This window comes from Balaenoptera ricei, chromosome 3 (genome assembly GCF_028023285.1).
Source record: "Balaenoptera ricei isolate mBalRic1 chromosome 3, mBalRic1.hap2, whole genome shotgun sequence".
NCBI lineage: Eukaryota > Metazoa > Chordata > Mammalia > Artiodactyla > Balaenopteridae > Balaenoptera > Balaenoptera ricei.
The window spans coordinates 30712574-30729893 of record NC_082641.1 but is presented as its reverse complement, the minus strand read 5'-3'; positions in this window follow the sequence as shown (position 1 = coordinate 30729893).

Genomic DNA, 17320 nt, shown 5'->3' with positions numbered 1-17320 from the left:
TAGGAAAAAAAGAAGTACACTATGTGTGGATAGACACACGGGCGGGCTCATAGAGAGAGTCATGCCCTCGTGGCAGTTTGAATTACTTTTATGGGGCATTTCTTCCAGGTTTCCTTGGGCCAGTCATTTTGATTTGCCTGGTTTAAAGTCCGTATTTGGTGTATCTCAGGATTTTCCCATGTGTGTGCATGCACTTCATAGCCAAGATGGATTCTACCGAAGAGGCCTGTGGGTAGTGAGCGTTAGTTGACATCAGTTAGCATCACTTCCCCGTTGACCTCCAAGGAGCCTTTCTGTGCATGTGTATTCGGGGATGTCTCCTGCCTTCGAGAATGAGGAATATGTGGTCTCTTATCTTCTATCTGGGCAGGACCCAGCCTCCTCTCTCAGTTGTCCTGTTATTCCCATCTCGGAGTATCGGTCCACATGGAACGAACTCAAACCGTTTGCCCTGAGGGCCCATCTATCTCTTGCCTCAGCATGGTCAAAAAACAAACAAACAAACAAAAATAAAAAAGTGAACTCTGGCTGCTGCATGGAGAATGGTCAGTAGGGGTGAGAGACTAGTTAAGAGGCTACTGGATAAGCCCCAAGGAGAGATGATGGTGGCTTGGATTAAGGTGACTAACCAGAGAGGTGATGAGCAGTAGTCCTATGAGAGGATGTCTTTTGAAAGAAGACCTGTCAGGATTTGGTGCTATTTGGACAAAAGGTGTGAAAGAAAGAGTAGTGAAGGCTGGAACTAAAGTTTTAGGCTTGAGGAACTAGGTAAGTAGAGTTTAACTGAAATGGGGTTGAAAGCCTAAGGTTCAGGTTAGGTGTAGGTGAATGAAGAGCGTTTGGATCCTCTCAGATCTCCAAATGGAGATGGCCAGGTGGCAAGGGCATTCAAGAGAGACGGAAAGCTGGAATTCCATATTTGGGACTTGCCACACAAAAGCTCCAGCTGCAAGGGCATGCCAAGGGAGTGCACAAGTGTGCATAGAGACAGAGCAGAAGATTCATAACTGAAATGGAATGGAGTCACTAAAAATTAAATAGTCCATTTTATTTTGCTTAATATCATACATGCTCAAACACTATTACAAAGGCTGAAATTATATCTAATGGAATGTCTATTATTCTGCCTCATAGTGTTAGCCAAATTTTTTGTAAGCATGTATTGGCTCAAGAAGGATGACACCAAGGTTTTTGGCCTGAGAAACTGGAAGACTGTGGTTGTAATTTACTGATTTGGGGAAGAGTGGGAACAGACTTGTGTGGGGTGTGGGCAGGGCAGGAAATCAAAAGATAATCAAGTGGAGATGTTGAATAGGCTGTTAGACATAAGAGAAGGAATTCAAGGGAGAGGTCTGGTTGGAGATTAGATTTGGTGTTATCAACCTCTAGACAGTGTTTCAAGCTAGGGCACAGTTTAATATTAACAACACGGATTTCCTCTCCACAGGGTGTTAGTGTAGCTAGAGATATGTAATCAAGAATTGATCATCAAGGAATGGGCCGGGGGCTCTCCAATTCCTAGACATGGAAAAACTATGGAGGAATTGGAAGGGAGACCACGTGGTAAGCAAGGAAAAAGCAGAAGTGTTGTCTAATATGCCACATTATTTTAAACATTACAGGTACTTAAAATATCAAAGAGTCAGAGACTCTTTTGAAATTTAATGCAAACATAGAATACCATAGGTGTTAATTACATGGCCTCTGTATTTAATTCTAAATCTCCCCAGGATTATACATACTTGCCTGCTTAGAAAATAACTATGTTATCCAAAGGATTGGGGGGTTGCTTTCCCAAAGGAATATTTTGAAATTATGCTTCCAGCTGTCCATTCCCAGCTAATCAGCATGGCACATTGACCAGAGATTTTGGCTGGGTGTGATATGTGAAGCAGCAGATAGCAGGGCATGGCTTCTCAACTCCTGACTGCCATGCTGTGAGATGCTCTTTAAGTCTCTCTGTCATGAATTTGAAGGGTAGAGAGTGGGGTGGTCACATAAGTCAACTTCCAGGGGATGAAGTTGGAGTCTTTAAGCAACCACAGGGGAGCCACATTACTTGATTGGACTTTGCATTTCTTTATTTTTTGAGGTTGTGTCAAGATCTTTCTGTGGAATTCTGAACCTGGGGTTCGAGGAGTTGTCCAAAGGGTCTTCTACAGATAGAACCCAGGCATCTGTGAACTTGGATGTGAAAAATATTACAACTTTATTTTCATTAACTTTTCATTGAAATTCAGCAATTCTTTTACTTATGAATGTAGGCAACAAACCATATTAATATTAGCAGTATTTGGACTTTGTCACCAATAGAAAGAATAGATGTCATTATATCGCCTTACAGTTGTTTCAGATATCTCAACAGTACTTCAAAACTGCAGTAGTTATTAGACCTGACACTGTATTTTTTTTATTGTGTTAGTAAAGAAGCATATATACATATAACTGTATTTCAAGATAATTGTTTCCCTTTGTAATCTTTTGCTTTATACTTACATATTTTTTATCTTATTGTGAGAAGGGACTTAATTAGATTGCCAAAGGGAACAATTGTGCAGAAAGGTGGAGAACCCCTGCTGTCTCTCAACTTGTGTCTTGAATTCTTGCCATGTACTTCCCACTTCTTGGCACCATACCACTCCTAAAGGCACTGTAATGATATTCTACTGGGCATCTTGAGGCTTTGGTCAATGACATTATCATTACTTATGGTGTCTTTTCTCATCTGAGGTTTGAAATTTTAGGCAGTGAAGTCTGCTATTGTTACATTTTTCTTCACGGCTTCTGGTTTTGAGTATTTCTTGAAAAGACATTACCCACTCTAAAGTTATAAAAGTACTGTACTCTCCAATGTTTTCTTCCAGCATTTTAATAGGGCTTTTATTTTGTCTTTCATCTAGGACTTTAATCTAATTGGAATTTCTTTTTATGTCTTCTGTGATGTAAGAATCTAACTTTTTAATTTGTTCTCCTAAAATGGTAGCCAAATATTCCAACACCATTTATTGAATAGTCAACCTTTTCTTCATTTACCATGTATTTTTAACAGCTTTATTGAGAGACACAAGGTGTTAGGTTGTAAAAAGTTTTTTTATTACTCATATCTAATCCCAGGCCCAATTGTTCATTGCCCTCTCTGGAGGGCAATCAGTGTCATTAGTTTCTTTTGTATCTTTACAGAGATATTTACTTATGTGTATATTTATTATTTTATATCAATTATACCTCAGTAAAAGTACTAAAAATATGATAAAGGAGGAAAAGATCGACTCTTCAAAAATAGAAATATTTATGCATATATAAGCAAATACATGTACACACACACACACACACACAATAATATATAATATACATTGTTTTTCCTTATCAATATATTTTGGACATTATTCATATCTGTATTTAAAAAGATTCTTCATTCTCTTTTACTTCAAGTTAGAATTCTATTGTATTGACATGCTCAACAAATATGTATTGAAAACATACTATGTGTGAAGTACTTTTCTTTTATTTTTAATAAATTTATTTATTTACTTTTGGCTGTGTTGGGTCTTCGTTGCTGCGCACCAGCTTTCTCTAGTTGCGGCGAGTGGGATCTACTCTTTGTTGCAGTGCGCGGGTTTCTCATTGCGGTGGCTTTTCTTGTTGCAGAGCATGGGCTCTAGGCCCGTGGGCTTCAGTAGTTGTGGCACGTAGGCTCAGTAGTTGTGGCTCATGGGCTCCAGAGCACAGGCTCAGCAGTTGTGGCACACGGGCTCAGTTGCTCTGCGGCATGTGGTATCATCCCAGACCAGGGATCAAACGCGTGTCCCCTGCATTGGCAGACGGATTCTTAACCACTGTGCCACCAGGGAAGCCCTGAAGTACTTTTCTAAGCTCTGACATATCAGTGAACAAAACAAACACTAATCTTTTCCCTCATAGAGCTTACCTTCTGAGATTGATCATAGTTTATTTAACCAGGTTCCCAATAACAGATATTTAATTTTCAATCTTTTGCTATTATAAACAGTGCTCTAATAAATACCTTATATATGTCATTTTGCACATATGCAAATATATTGATAGAATACAATTCTAGAAGAGGAATTTCTGGGTCAAAGGGTGCGTACATTTGTAACTGATATGATCAAATTTTTCTTGGTAGAGAATGAATCAATTTATACTCCAAACGATAATGTATTAACAGTGCTGGTTCCTCCATGCATTGTTCTATGCAGGTTTTTTTTTTTTTTTGGTCGATTTAATAGGCAAAAAAAATGACAAGTCAATGTAGAGTTATCTACATGTTTCTTCTGAAGAATGTTACTGGGTGTCTTTTCACATTTTTAAGAGTCATTTTTGTTTCATATCCTTTGCCTGTTTATCTATTGAGTTGTTAGCCTTTTCTTGTGGTATAGATTGTATGTATTAGGAAATGTTGGTCTTTTTTTCTGTGATTTAAGTTTCTAATATTTTGACCAGTTTGTCATTTATTTTGATATTTGATGGGTTTTGCTATACATAAATTTTGATTTTTATGTAATTGAAATGATCAATCTTTCCTTTTGTGGTTTCTGGGAAGTTTTATGGTACTTAGGATTATAAAAAGACTCCAGTGATTTCTTCTTGAATTTATAATATTTCATTTTTTGAATTTAAATATTTAATCTATCTGGAATTATCTTGCCATAAAGTAAGGACTCAATTTTTTCCCAGATGACAGCTCCAACACAATTTATTAAATACTTTTTCTTTTCTCTATTGATATTAAATATCATCTTTATAACTACTAAATTTCCACTTATATCTATGTCTATGTCTTGTCTTTCTACTCTGATCCATTGATCTGTCTGCATACTCAGTGTGCCAATACCACAGTTTTAATTATTGTAGCATTATACTGTAAAGACGTTCTTTCATTACTTTTGCTTTTCACAATTGTCTTAGCTATTCTTTTTTTTAAATAAATTTATTTTATTTTATTTATTTATTTTTGGCTGCGTTGGGTCTTCGTTGCTGCGCCCGGGCTTTTCTCTGGTTGCGGCGAGTGGGGGTTACTTTTCGTTGTGGTGCGCGGGCTTCTCATTGCGGTGGCTTCTCTTGTTGCGGAGCACAGGCTCTAGGTGCGCAGGCTTCAGTAGTTGTGGCGCACGGGTTTAGTTGCTCCGTGGCATGTGGGATTTTCCCGGAGCCAGACTCGAACCTGTGTCCCCTGCATTGGCAGGCAGATTCTTAACCACTGCGCTACCAGGGAAGCCCGTCTTGGCTATTCTTGCTTGCTTATTTTTCCACATGTACTTTAGAATCAGCTTATACATTGCAATATCTCATTATTTTGTTGAGATTTCCCAGGGAGCCCAATATATAGCATTTCTTTCTCTGTCCAGGTTACGAACAAAGTGAGAAAAAAGGTAAAGAATTAAGCATGTGGGACATCAAATATAACTGTTATTAGAGACATGGCTGAGTTGGATAGCTAAGTATACTTCCAAATGGCCTTGTGAACTGAATCTCAGGATTAGGCAGATATGTTCCTGAGCCACAGGCAACCTTGGTCTGGGGATGGCCTCTTGAGATGGGAGCTGTCCAAGTGAGGCTCTTGAAACCATGATCCTTGCGACCTGCTCACTTCCAAGAAAAAGGAAGGAATAAAGCCAAGAAAGTCTACTTTATTCTTCCCAAATTTGCTAGAAAAAGAGAAGGAGGAGTGAGTGAGAAGTGTAAAAGAGGCCTTAAAAATCCTCTGCAGGAAAGAAAACTGAGCCTTTCCCTTCTAACAATTTGATGTTGGGTGGAGTAAATTATTTTTCCACCTTTTTAGGTGAGATACATAGTACACAGAAATGTTAGAAGAGACACAGAAACCTCCATCTTCTACTTCAGTTCACTCCTTATGCAAAGCCTTTGTGGCCTTCAACAGATCCCCTCAACAATCCCCTACATTAATTACATTGGTATCTTCTCTCAGCCCAATGTAAACATGACAGAAATCATAAAGATAAATTTCTCCATTATTTTTTTCTTCATTGACATGGTTTACAAATAATACTTAATACAGTCTCACAGTCAAATAATCCTCAATCCAACCTTGAACTGCTTCCATTTGTAATTCTGACACTGAGTTCAATTTTTTTCACTTTCAGGACAGCATCATCTATCTTTCTTGGCATCTATCACATAGCTTCTTTCTGTCTGACTCGTATCTCAAATTAATTAACCCTGAAGTGATGTCAACTTCCATGCTCAGTTCCCTCTACAAGGTGAGTTTTTCATATCCTTGATGCTATCTATGGGATTATTGCTGTGGACCCTAAAACTGAAGGAGAAATACCCTCAAATCATCTCTGATTTTCTGAAGTTGAAGCTAGAATCACCTGCCTTACATCCGTTCTACTCCTATCCCCTGGGATCTGGCTGCACTAAAACTGATCAAACATGGTGGATCAAACATGCCTTTTCAATGATCACTTAGCTCTTCCTAATCCACATATTCCTCTGGGTGGTAGATCCATCTTAGCCCTGAAACGCCTGCACCCCACCCCTGAGACACATGACTCTGTGGAATTCCAGGGCAGGGACATTATACCCAAACATATGTTCTGAAACAAAGTAATGCTTACTTTTAAATAGATATGTTAATGTGGTAGGTCCCCATTGGAAGAGAAAGAATAATCTTAAATGTACATCATTATTGGAATCAAAAGGGAAGAATGTACTGATGAAAAAGAATTCAGCTTAACCTGCTAAAGAACTAATGCAAGTCATGATTGATTACAACAAGCTTTTATGGTGTTTCTCTCTGTGTTTGGTGGGTTTTTGTTTTGTTTTTTTTTAGTTTTAAAAATCATTCTCTGTCTTAGTGCTACTGAGTTCAAGCACACTCCACTGAAGAGCATGTTGTTAATGTTCATCATGGCATCTGTGCTGTATTTTGGGAGGTCCATGGAACTTAATTAGAAAGAAAGTTGGCTTTAATTTCTTCTTTTAGTCCCCCCACTTGAAAAAATAAAGCCTGGTTGTTTGAAGACCCATTTCAGAAAATCATTCTTCAGTTTCCTCTTGATTTGTGTTTATTGCTTAAAGTTTTCCCAGGGGAGGGCTGAAAGCAACCTTAGAACAGTTTAGGCGTTCTCTTCTATTCCTTTTCTATCGCAGGGCTCCAGATAAGAGCCCTGAAGAAGGGAACACATTCAACCCTTACAGCAGGATGTCAGTACTTTATAATAACCTCTTCCACAACCCCAAGCTCTCAGCACTAATCACTTTGTACTAGTACCCTTAACACAGCACAAAGGAAGACTTTGAACGTCCCTGAACCCCACATCCCTGCTGAGACCCCGGGATCCAGGATACTGCACAGCAGTCTTCAAAAAGCCCCCTAATTTTATTTCTGTCTCTGATTTCTGGGCCGGAGTCTTCTGCTTGAACAAGGGGAAGAACAGCTGTGTAAATAAATACAGATGACTACAACTGGCTGCATGCTTTCCCCAGTTGCCTGCTACACTCACATAGGCTCCCTGTTGATTGTGTGTAGGATAGATAAGGACATGGACCCAAAGTGTGGCACCATATGGTAAAAAAAAATTAATTAATTAATTAATTAATTAATTTTTGGCTGCACTGGGTCTTCGTTGCTGTGCACGGGCTTTCTCTAGTTGTGGCGAGCGGGGACTACTCTTCCTTGCAGTGTGCAGGCTTCTCATTGCAGTGGCTTCACTTGTTGCGGAGCACGGGCTCTAGGCGTGCAGGCTTCGGTAGTTGTGGCACTCAGCCTCAATAGTTGTGGCTCTCGGGGTCTAGAGCTCAGGCTCAGTAGTTGTGGCACACAGGCTTAGTTGCTCCGTGGCATGTGGGATCTTCCTGGAGCAGGGCTCGAACCCGTGTCCCCTGCATTGGCAGGCGGATTCTTAACCACTGTGCCACCAGAGATGTCCACTATATGGTATTCTTCAGAGAGAAAATTGTCTGGTATTAAGCAACTGGGATAGTGTTCTATATAAAATAGAGATGCAGGATTGCTGGCTCACCAGAAACAGTTAACTGTATCATATGATTGTAGTTAGGAACTTCCAAAAAAGCCTGTTTTCCTAAAACCAATTGACCATTCATTCAACAAACATTTATCGAGTGTCTACTACATATGAAACATTTTTCTAAGTATTCATGGGGACACTTGGCAAACCTTGGTGAGGTCTGTCTATGCCTTTAAGGCCGTGAATCAAAGCAAAGGGATAAGTAGTGATTAAACGTATAGTTTCTGAAAGCAACCGGTCTAGGTTTGAGTTCTAACTCCATTACCTACTAGCCGTGTGGCCTTGGGCACATTGCAAACCCTTTCCGAGCTTCAGTTTCCTCATCTCTAATACTATTTTCCTCATGATATCATTGTGAGGATTAAATGATGTGATGCACAGTGTCTGCTACATGATAAACTCTCAATATAAAGATTAGCTATCATAGTAGATAGGATATGGACTAAGCTACTGTAACAAGGAGACCCCCAAATCCAGTAGCACAGCATAATAGAAACTGATTTTCTCTGTTCATAGCTAAGAGGTCTAGAATATCTCTGCCATTTTCAAAATGTAGTTTCATCTCTAAGGCCAAGATGGTTGCTCCAGCCCTTATCGCATCATCGCCAACAAGAAAGGAAAAAAGCAAGGTGGGTGTTGGGGGGACATGCTTATTCCTTTTAAAGGAATAACTTAGAAGTGGCACATTCTGTTTCTGGTTACATCCCATGTGCCAGAACTTAGTCATATGACTGTGTCAAGCTGCATTAGAAGGGCGGGAATTGTAGCGTCTAGCTGGCCGTATTGCTCAGCGAAAACTCATAGCTTCTGCTGTGCAAAATGGTTGGCCACGAAAAATCTCAGCCACAACTATCACTGTTACCTAGCCATAGGACCAATGACAATCATGCTGCGGGAGCCTCAGAAGATCACAGGACACATGAGGTAAGAAAAAAAACATTTTCAATGGAGGGAGAGAGAGCTCAGAGGCCTCTAAGAGGGGGCATGATCAGAGCATATTGAGAAGTTCAGATTATCTGGAGTGTAGCATGTAATAGCAGCATCTTGTGGGAAGCGAAGCCAGAGCAAAGGTTAGCAGCAGACCATGAAGGGCCTGAGATATTTGGACTGTACTTTTCAGGCAGTGAAGAGATAGTACAGCTTTTTTTTAACAGGGGAGGGGAAGATAGGAGATGTAGTATAAGAACATATATCTGACAGTGGTGAATAGGCAAGGAGGTGAATGACCAATTGGGGAAGTCATTTCAATAAACCAGCGATGAAATTTTGAGGGCCTGAACTGGGCCACGGTGGTGGTGGGATTGGTCAGATGGAGCCAGGTGGGAGGCACATTTGGAAATAGAACCAACAGGATATCATAACTGATTGAGCATGGGTATGAGGAACATGGGTCAAGAATGACTCAAATTTTTCATGCTTGGTTTTTGTCAGGTTGATGATGCCATTAACAAGGACAGGGAAGCTGGGAAAAGGGAAGATATCAGCTAGGATGGGGTAGTGTTTTGTGAGCCAGGAAAGGAGGAAACTTTGTGGTACCCTTATAGTTGAATTTATGTTTTTGGATAATTGTTTGATGTCTGCTCTAGACATTAGCACATATGACTATAAACTCATTTATAGGTGCATAAAAAACCAGCTCAAACTTTGTAGCATAAAACAAAAAATTATTTATTATTATTGTCCTTCATGGTTCCGAAGGTTGACTGGGCTCAGCTAGGTGATTATCACTCAGGATCTCTCACTCAGTTATAGCCAAACAAGGGCTGCGGTTGGAATCATCTCAAAAACTCACATGTCTGATGGCTGACGGTGGCTATCCACTGAGACTTCAGCTGGGACTATTGGCCAGAACACCTCCATGTGACTGTAACCTCTCCACGTGGCCTGGGTCCTTCACAGCATGGTGACTGGGTTCCAAGGACACACATCCTAGAGAAAGTCAAGGAGAAGCTGAACAGTATTTCTGCTAATGACGGAGTCACACAGTGGCATTTCCACTGCATTCACTTCATTAGAAGTGAATTGCTAAGACGAGCTCATGTTAAGGGCTTGATGGGAGGACTGTTGAATTTGTGGACATGTTTTAGGCCATCACACTCTGTGAGGATAGGGACCTGACCTGTCTTTTTTTGAACCATTATTTTGTTCATGCTTAGGGAAAAAGTCACATATTGGGTGGTCGATGAAAGTTTGTTGAACAAGTAAATGCAGAGAAAAATTAATGTTTCAGTGCCACAGAGGATCCCGGCTAAGGACTAGGGAATGTTGGCTCTTACTGTTTATTACTAGCTGGTCACCTGTGTGGCCATCACTTCTACACTGGGAACTTCATTTTTTAGCAGCTGCCACTAATACAACTGGGAGAGTGAGAACATCACAATCCCTTTTTATTGGGCCACTGGCTCTTGAGTATGGCACAAATGGATCTGAGAGGTGTTAAAAATAAAATGAAGCATATTTAAAAATCTTAGTTTATTTGAGCAAAAATTGATTCCAATCAGGCAGCATGCAATCTAGCAGATACAAAGGAACTCCAATTAGCTGTACAAAACAAAAGACTTTTACAGGCAAAAGGCAGTAGGAAGAAGTTATATGAGGCAAAAAGTAAGTTGGTTATTGCAAAGTTACTTTCCTTTAGGGGATGACAGTAGTCTATGAGCCAGATTACCTGACTGGTGCTACATCAGGTGATTCCTGGTTGACTGGTTTAAGATTCCACTTCTGGGAGAGCTGAGACTATAATTATGTCTCAGTTTGGTGACATGGGTAAACCTGTGTTCAGCAGTTAATGTTTCAGTATTTTATCTTTTTTGGAAATGATCTAGATAGTCAATGAATACCCATCATTTAATTTATCTCACTGTAACTTTAAGGTTTCAAGTTACCAAAAGATTTTGCAAACTATTTTCAAGTAGACTTATAAAACGGAGCAGGACCCTGTGGGGCCCTCTCAGGCACAAATCCTTTCCATGTCCCCCATTTTTCATTTGTAGGAAAAAGGCTTCAGCCTCCTAGACGTTCCTGAATACCAAAGAGCAGATTCAACAGTTGTTAATCAGGGAAGTAAGGGAATGCAGAAACAAAGGAGGAGCAGTCAAGAAACAATACTGCAGGAAATTCCCTGGTGGTCCAGTGGTTAGGACTCTGTGCTTTCACTGCCAAGGGTCTGAGTTCAATCCCAGGTCGGGGAACTAAAATCCTGCAAGCTGCTCAGCCAAATGAAAAAAAATTTAATAGAATTCTAGTGATGGGCAAGGTCCAGGTTCCTCCTCAAGGGATATGCATAACAATACCTTTGAGTTCTTCTCCTAGAATTAAGGTACCCCACCCAGGTTGAGGCTGGTAACTTCAGGCTAAGCCCAAGATTCCTGGAGCACCATCCTGTTACCACACCACCAACTAATTAGAAGAAAGTCACACACCCTGCAGCCTTCACACCAAATTTTGCCTATAAAAACTTCTCCCCCAGAACCATGGAGGAGCTTGGGGTTTTTGAGAATGAGCCACCCATTATCCTTGCTTGGCCCTACAATAAACCTTTCTCTGCTCCAAACTCTGACATTTCGGTTTGTTTGGCCTCACTGTGCATCAGGCACAAGAACTTGCATTTGATTAGGTAGAATAAAAGTATTATACTTAATGCTGATAACTCTAAAGACATACCTGTTTTAATTAAACCAACAAACTTAAACTTGCTTTTATTTACTGAAGATTATCCTAGATCACATGAACTTGAAAAACATTTGAATTAGTTTCTACATTTCTGAGAGTATACTTGATTTATATAAATGCTTGCTTGTCTTTAAGCCTATTAAATGGAGCTCTTTACAAATTAATTTTGGCAATACCTTCCCCTGGTAGAAAATTTCACACATCTATAAATACATACATAGACATACATAAACATACAGACTCAGAGATATTATAGCTGTTGTTTTGAAATTTTAAGCATGAGATGGGTATGATAATACAAAACTCACTAGTTTAAAAAAGAACAATTAGATCTAAACTGTGTTTCTGGCAGGCAGATGGAATAAGTTAAGATTACCTGTTTTTTACTAATTTTTGTGAAAGAGATTTTTAGTTTTTTATTGGCCTACTTTGCAAAATACACTTTCCTCTTTTTTTCTCCTTCTGATAAGAATTACCCTGGTTCCTGGAGAAGACCAGTAGAATACTTACATATCAAAAGACACAGAGAAAGAATGCAAGTTCCACCAGGAAGGACTTTTGTTTCCTAAGTTCAATTTTTTTACAATATCTGCAAGTCTTTTAAGATGAATAGGGGAGGTTTGGGGATTGATAAAAAGGATAGATGGGCTTTGAATTGTTTCTAGAGTCACACTTCTGTTCTTGTAAAGAATCAATTTGTAAGATAAGTTCTGTTGTTTTTAATTCCTTAAAGAACTGGGTTGCAACCTGAATGATATGGAGGCTGCCCCACCCATTCAACTAGTCATCTTCAATTTGCTTCTTTGTGTCAAGGAGAAGATCTTCAACTAAGATGAAAAACAAAAGACTCCTATGTTCCAAATTTAGAGCTGTGTCTAGATTTAGTGTTTTTGGAATGTTTTAGTAAATCCTTCCACAAAGGCTTCAGAAAGTTTTTCCTTCCATCAGAGTACATAGTTTGATTTTACCTTAGGGGAGAAAGCCTCAAAAAAAGTTCCTATCAGGCGCTCAATATCAGCTTCCAACATGGCCAGCTTCTGAACATAGAGATCATTAAAAAAAAAAAAAAAAAAGAGAGAGAGAGAGAGAGAGAGAAAGAAAAACATCCTTTCAAATATCTTGTCCCGTTTCACCTGGTAAAAAGAGCAAATATTCCTGGCTGTATTAAATGACTCCATGAACACAGAGGAGTTACTGAAGAGGGTGCAAAAGATACTACCTTTCCAAGATTTAGAGCTGTTAATGAAATTTCGTGTGCCTGACGCACAGTGAGGCCAAACAAACTGAAACATCAGAGTTTGGAACAGAGAAAGGTTTATTGCAAGGTCATGCAAGGAGACGGGTGGCTCATGCCCTAAAAGCCCCAAACTCCCCAAAGGGTTTCGGCAAAGCACTTTTAAAACCAGGTGAAGGACGGGGGAATCACAAGGTATGTGATCAGCTTGTGAACAATTCTCTGATTGGCTGATGGTGAGGTAGCAGGGCGGTGTCACAGGGGTTAACATTATCAGTCCTTAGGCTCCAGGAGGCCTGGGGCCATGTGCTCATGGTCGTCAAGTAGTAACATCTTCCATTTGTCGGGGGTGGGGGTTCACATCTGCAAAACAACTCAGGAAATGTGCATCAAATACTATTATCTAGGTACATCAGAGGAGCTAAAGCATAGGATATGGGGGAAGGCCTGTCCCAGGAAGGCCCCATGGGGTCCTGCTGGGTTACACTTCCCCCCTTTTCTTTGATACTCCTCAATCTCAAGGAGAACAAATTTTGAACAAGAAAAGGAATAAAGGTTCAGAAAGGAGGTTAATCATAAACTTGACAGAGGTACCCACATTCTGGCAGACACTGATTTGAGAATGGCTGGTGGTGTCTGAGTCTGACACAGCTGCTCCATTTTTACTTCGAAATGCATTTCTCTCCTCAACAGCCAAAGCAGATGTCACCATTAGTGATTTTAATGCTTTTCTAGATATGAGAAGATGTCAGAATTTGGGCTTCTAAAATCTTCTGAAAATATCTAACTATATGAAGGCCTGTCCTGCCAGTTTTTCCCAGAGCACAGAGTGCCTCATTCCTGATCTCCACCCTGAACTCCTTTCACGGGGTGTTGAAGGTCAGCAGCTGCAGAGGAGAGGTAGATGGCAAATGCCAATTTTCAGCTAGCAGGGCCCTTTCATGGTCATAAATTTGACCGTGGTTTTGGGGGGCATTTCATGACCATTTTGTGCTAGGAATGCACATTCCCAGGTCTGATGAAGATCTCATTGATAGGCCACTCAATGTGCTATCACTGGACTAGGCCTTGTTAACAGCACAAAAATCTCTGGACTACCTATCTTGTTAGTCTCTTATTGTCCAGGAAAGATTCCCTCTTGTTGCTTCTTCCCATATCTAGAGTTACATTATTACAATCATTGATCTCATATGAAACTACATATTATCATTTTATCAGAGGCTCAGTCACACATTTGTTAATGCAAGAAACAACAACAAAAAAAGACAATATAGGTTATAAGTTGTTGCAAATATCTCCTGGTTTCGGCCAGACTCAGGAGGGGATGTGTTAATTTCTTCTTTCCTGCAACAATTCACAGGTGGGCTGGGTCAGGATATTCCCTGTGAGCTGAACAAAGGTATTTTAGTTTAATATTCAAGCATGTGGGCAGGGTTCCTGAGATGGGTCATTACATATACTTTAAGCTATAGGCAACATTCCTTTAGTGATTAACTTGTAGAAAAGCAATAGAATACAAAGGTTAAAGTAAAAGAAACAGACCTAATATGGAGTCAGATTTCTTCTTCCCTATTACAATTCCCAATGGTCAATGCCCATTCCACAGTCTTGTGGGGAAAGGGGCAACAACAACTCTTGGCTACTTCCTGCTGTACAGGGGTGATGAAGGGTGATTGTGGAATGGAATTGATCAGCCTTGGGCATGGAATATTCTTTAGAATCTTTAGTAAATAGAATAATTCTCTTCCTTTCTTCATCTATAATTATTTGAACCTGATGAAACCCCATAGCCCTGTTATTATCTAACTTGTAATTGGACTTAGGCTTTTGGTTCCATTTCCCATACTTATCTATTAAATTTAACTTTCTGACTGTGTCATAACTATACTTAGGGGGAAAGATTTCCTTACATCTGGAAAAACACAGATTAAAAGCCAGTAATATTTCAGGCAAAACCAAACAATTATAACCATATTCACCAGTTTACACAGTCCTATATACTTAATCCTTTTTACTAACAGTTTTATGGAATCAGAGTTTCCATTAGACTTTTAAAATACCTTACCTAGTTTAGCAGTATGATTTAAAAGTTATCAGAAACCTGTTTTCTTCAAAACATCCTTTCTATGACTCTTCTTGAAGATGTGGCAGTTTTGCAAAGCATCAGCTTAGCTGTCTATGAATCATAAAGGTCTTAAAAAGGCGAGGTTAAAGATCTGATTACAATTCTTGGCAAAGAAGCTTATCCAAGTTGTTGTGACATACAACATTTTACAATAACAACCAAAATTATAACATTATACCAGGATGTATACAAGTTTCAGAAATTTTGCCTAATTTCTGGAATGTCTATATTAATAACATTTATTTATAATGTATAATCACTCATTTGACAATGCTTTCTGTGTACTTTAGCATACCAACTAATTCTAGTCAGTTTAATATATATATATATATATATATATATTTTTTTTTTTTTTTTTTCTGAGGTGCCTCAGGGGCCCTCTGAAGCATCTCAAAGCTAGCTGAAGTCAAAAGAACTTTAATTAGAATTTGATAGGAAGTTCATCAAAACTATCAAAAAGTTTTTATTTTTAAACATTTGGTCAGATAGAATCATAGGTCACTGTGAATATTTGAAAACAAATACAGATCAATGAAAGACAAGGAAGTTCACACAATCTGTCATCAAAAGCAGCATTCTAAGTAAACTTGTTCCCTTAGCTGAGAGGAAACAAATCTAGTCCTGCACCTGTCTACTTTTAATAACAAAATTCATTTACCCAATTAAGTTTAATCTAATCTCAGCCTGACCATGCATAAAACTCCTTTTTTACTCAAAATATATATCCCACTTTCCTACTGTATAGTGAAATGTTTTATTATTTTTAGTAGCTTTAATTACATATTTAAATTAGAATCCCCAACTCTTAAAAACCTTAATTTCTAGTGAAAATCAAGAGGTAAGTAATAGTTACCAAAATCTGGAGAGACTATTTTAGATATTTTTTCAGAATGTAATTATTCCCATAGAGTTTACCTAAAAGCTCTTATCTCATTTGCATTTAATTCACTCATAAAAATTTCATCATACCAAGTTATTTTTCTTGCTGACAAATCAACAGATATAACAAGATTTCATTTAACTTCTATTAAACCTAGGTTCAGTGAAAGTATTATACTTAACGTTGATGACTCTAAAGACAGATCTATATTAATTAGATCAACAAACAAACTAATCTTAATACCAGGTATTAACTTAATAGAGTATTTCCCCTTTCACGTGAACTTAAAACTCATTTTTAAAAGATTATTTATTTATTTATTTATTTATTTGGCTGCTCTGGGTCTTGGTTGAGGCATGCGGGGTCTTTAGCGTGGCATGTGGGATCTAGTTCCCTGACCAGTGATTGAACCCCCTGCACTGGGAGTGTGGAATCTTAGCCGATGGACCACCAGGGAAGTCCCTTGAAACTCATTTTGTCTAGTTTCTTTTATATTTAATTAGTACGTGCTTAAAGTCAATTAAATAGAGGTCTTTATAAATTCAATTTTTAAAAATATTTATTTATTTATCTTTGGCTGCATCAGTTCTTAGTTGTGGCATGGGGGATCTTTCATTGCAGTGAGTGGGCTTCTCTCTAGGTTTGGCACATGGGGTCTCTAGTTGTGGCACACAGGCTTAGTTGCCCTGTGGCATGTGGGATCTTAGTTCCCCGACCAAGGATCGAACCCGTGTCCCCTGCATTGGAAGGTGGATTCTTAACCCCTGGACCACCAGGGAAGTCCCTATAAATTCAATTTTGATAATACTTTCCAGAGGTAGAGATATCTCATATGTATATTGTGTACACAGACATATAAACAAACAGTACTAGAGATCTCATAGCTGCACTTAAAAAAAAAACTCTGTTATGAATCAGGTATTACAATATAAACCTACTAGCTTACAATGAACAGTTGGAATATATTAAAATTATTTGCTCAGATGACTAAGCCTTTATTATTTGTTCTTGATATACCTTATGAAGCTTATTAATTAAAGTTTGGCTGAGGGAGCGTTCCCAGAAGTTTTGAGGTTTTTTAAAATGTTATTTCTGCATCCCTTTTTTTCTTCAGTTCCAAGCAACACAGATTGATTAGATAAGCTCTAGAGAGGCCAGATAGATCATTTACATCTCAAAGGCACAGGAAGAGAAATGTGAATTCCTCCTCTAACTACTTATACAAAACCCAGGCATCTTAGGCTATTTTCAGGGAACTGCCTTTTTTCCAGTTCCCAAATATCCACTGCAGTTTAAACAAACAAGTGGTAGTAATAAATAAATACAATAAATAATACGTATCATCTGCTCACATTCGTAGGCCCCTTTTTCAGCAAAACCAGGAAGAGAAAAAGGGA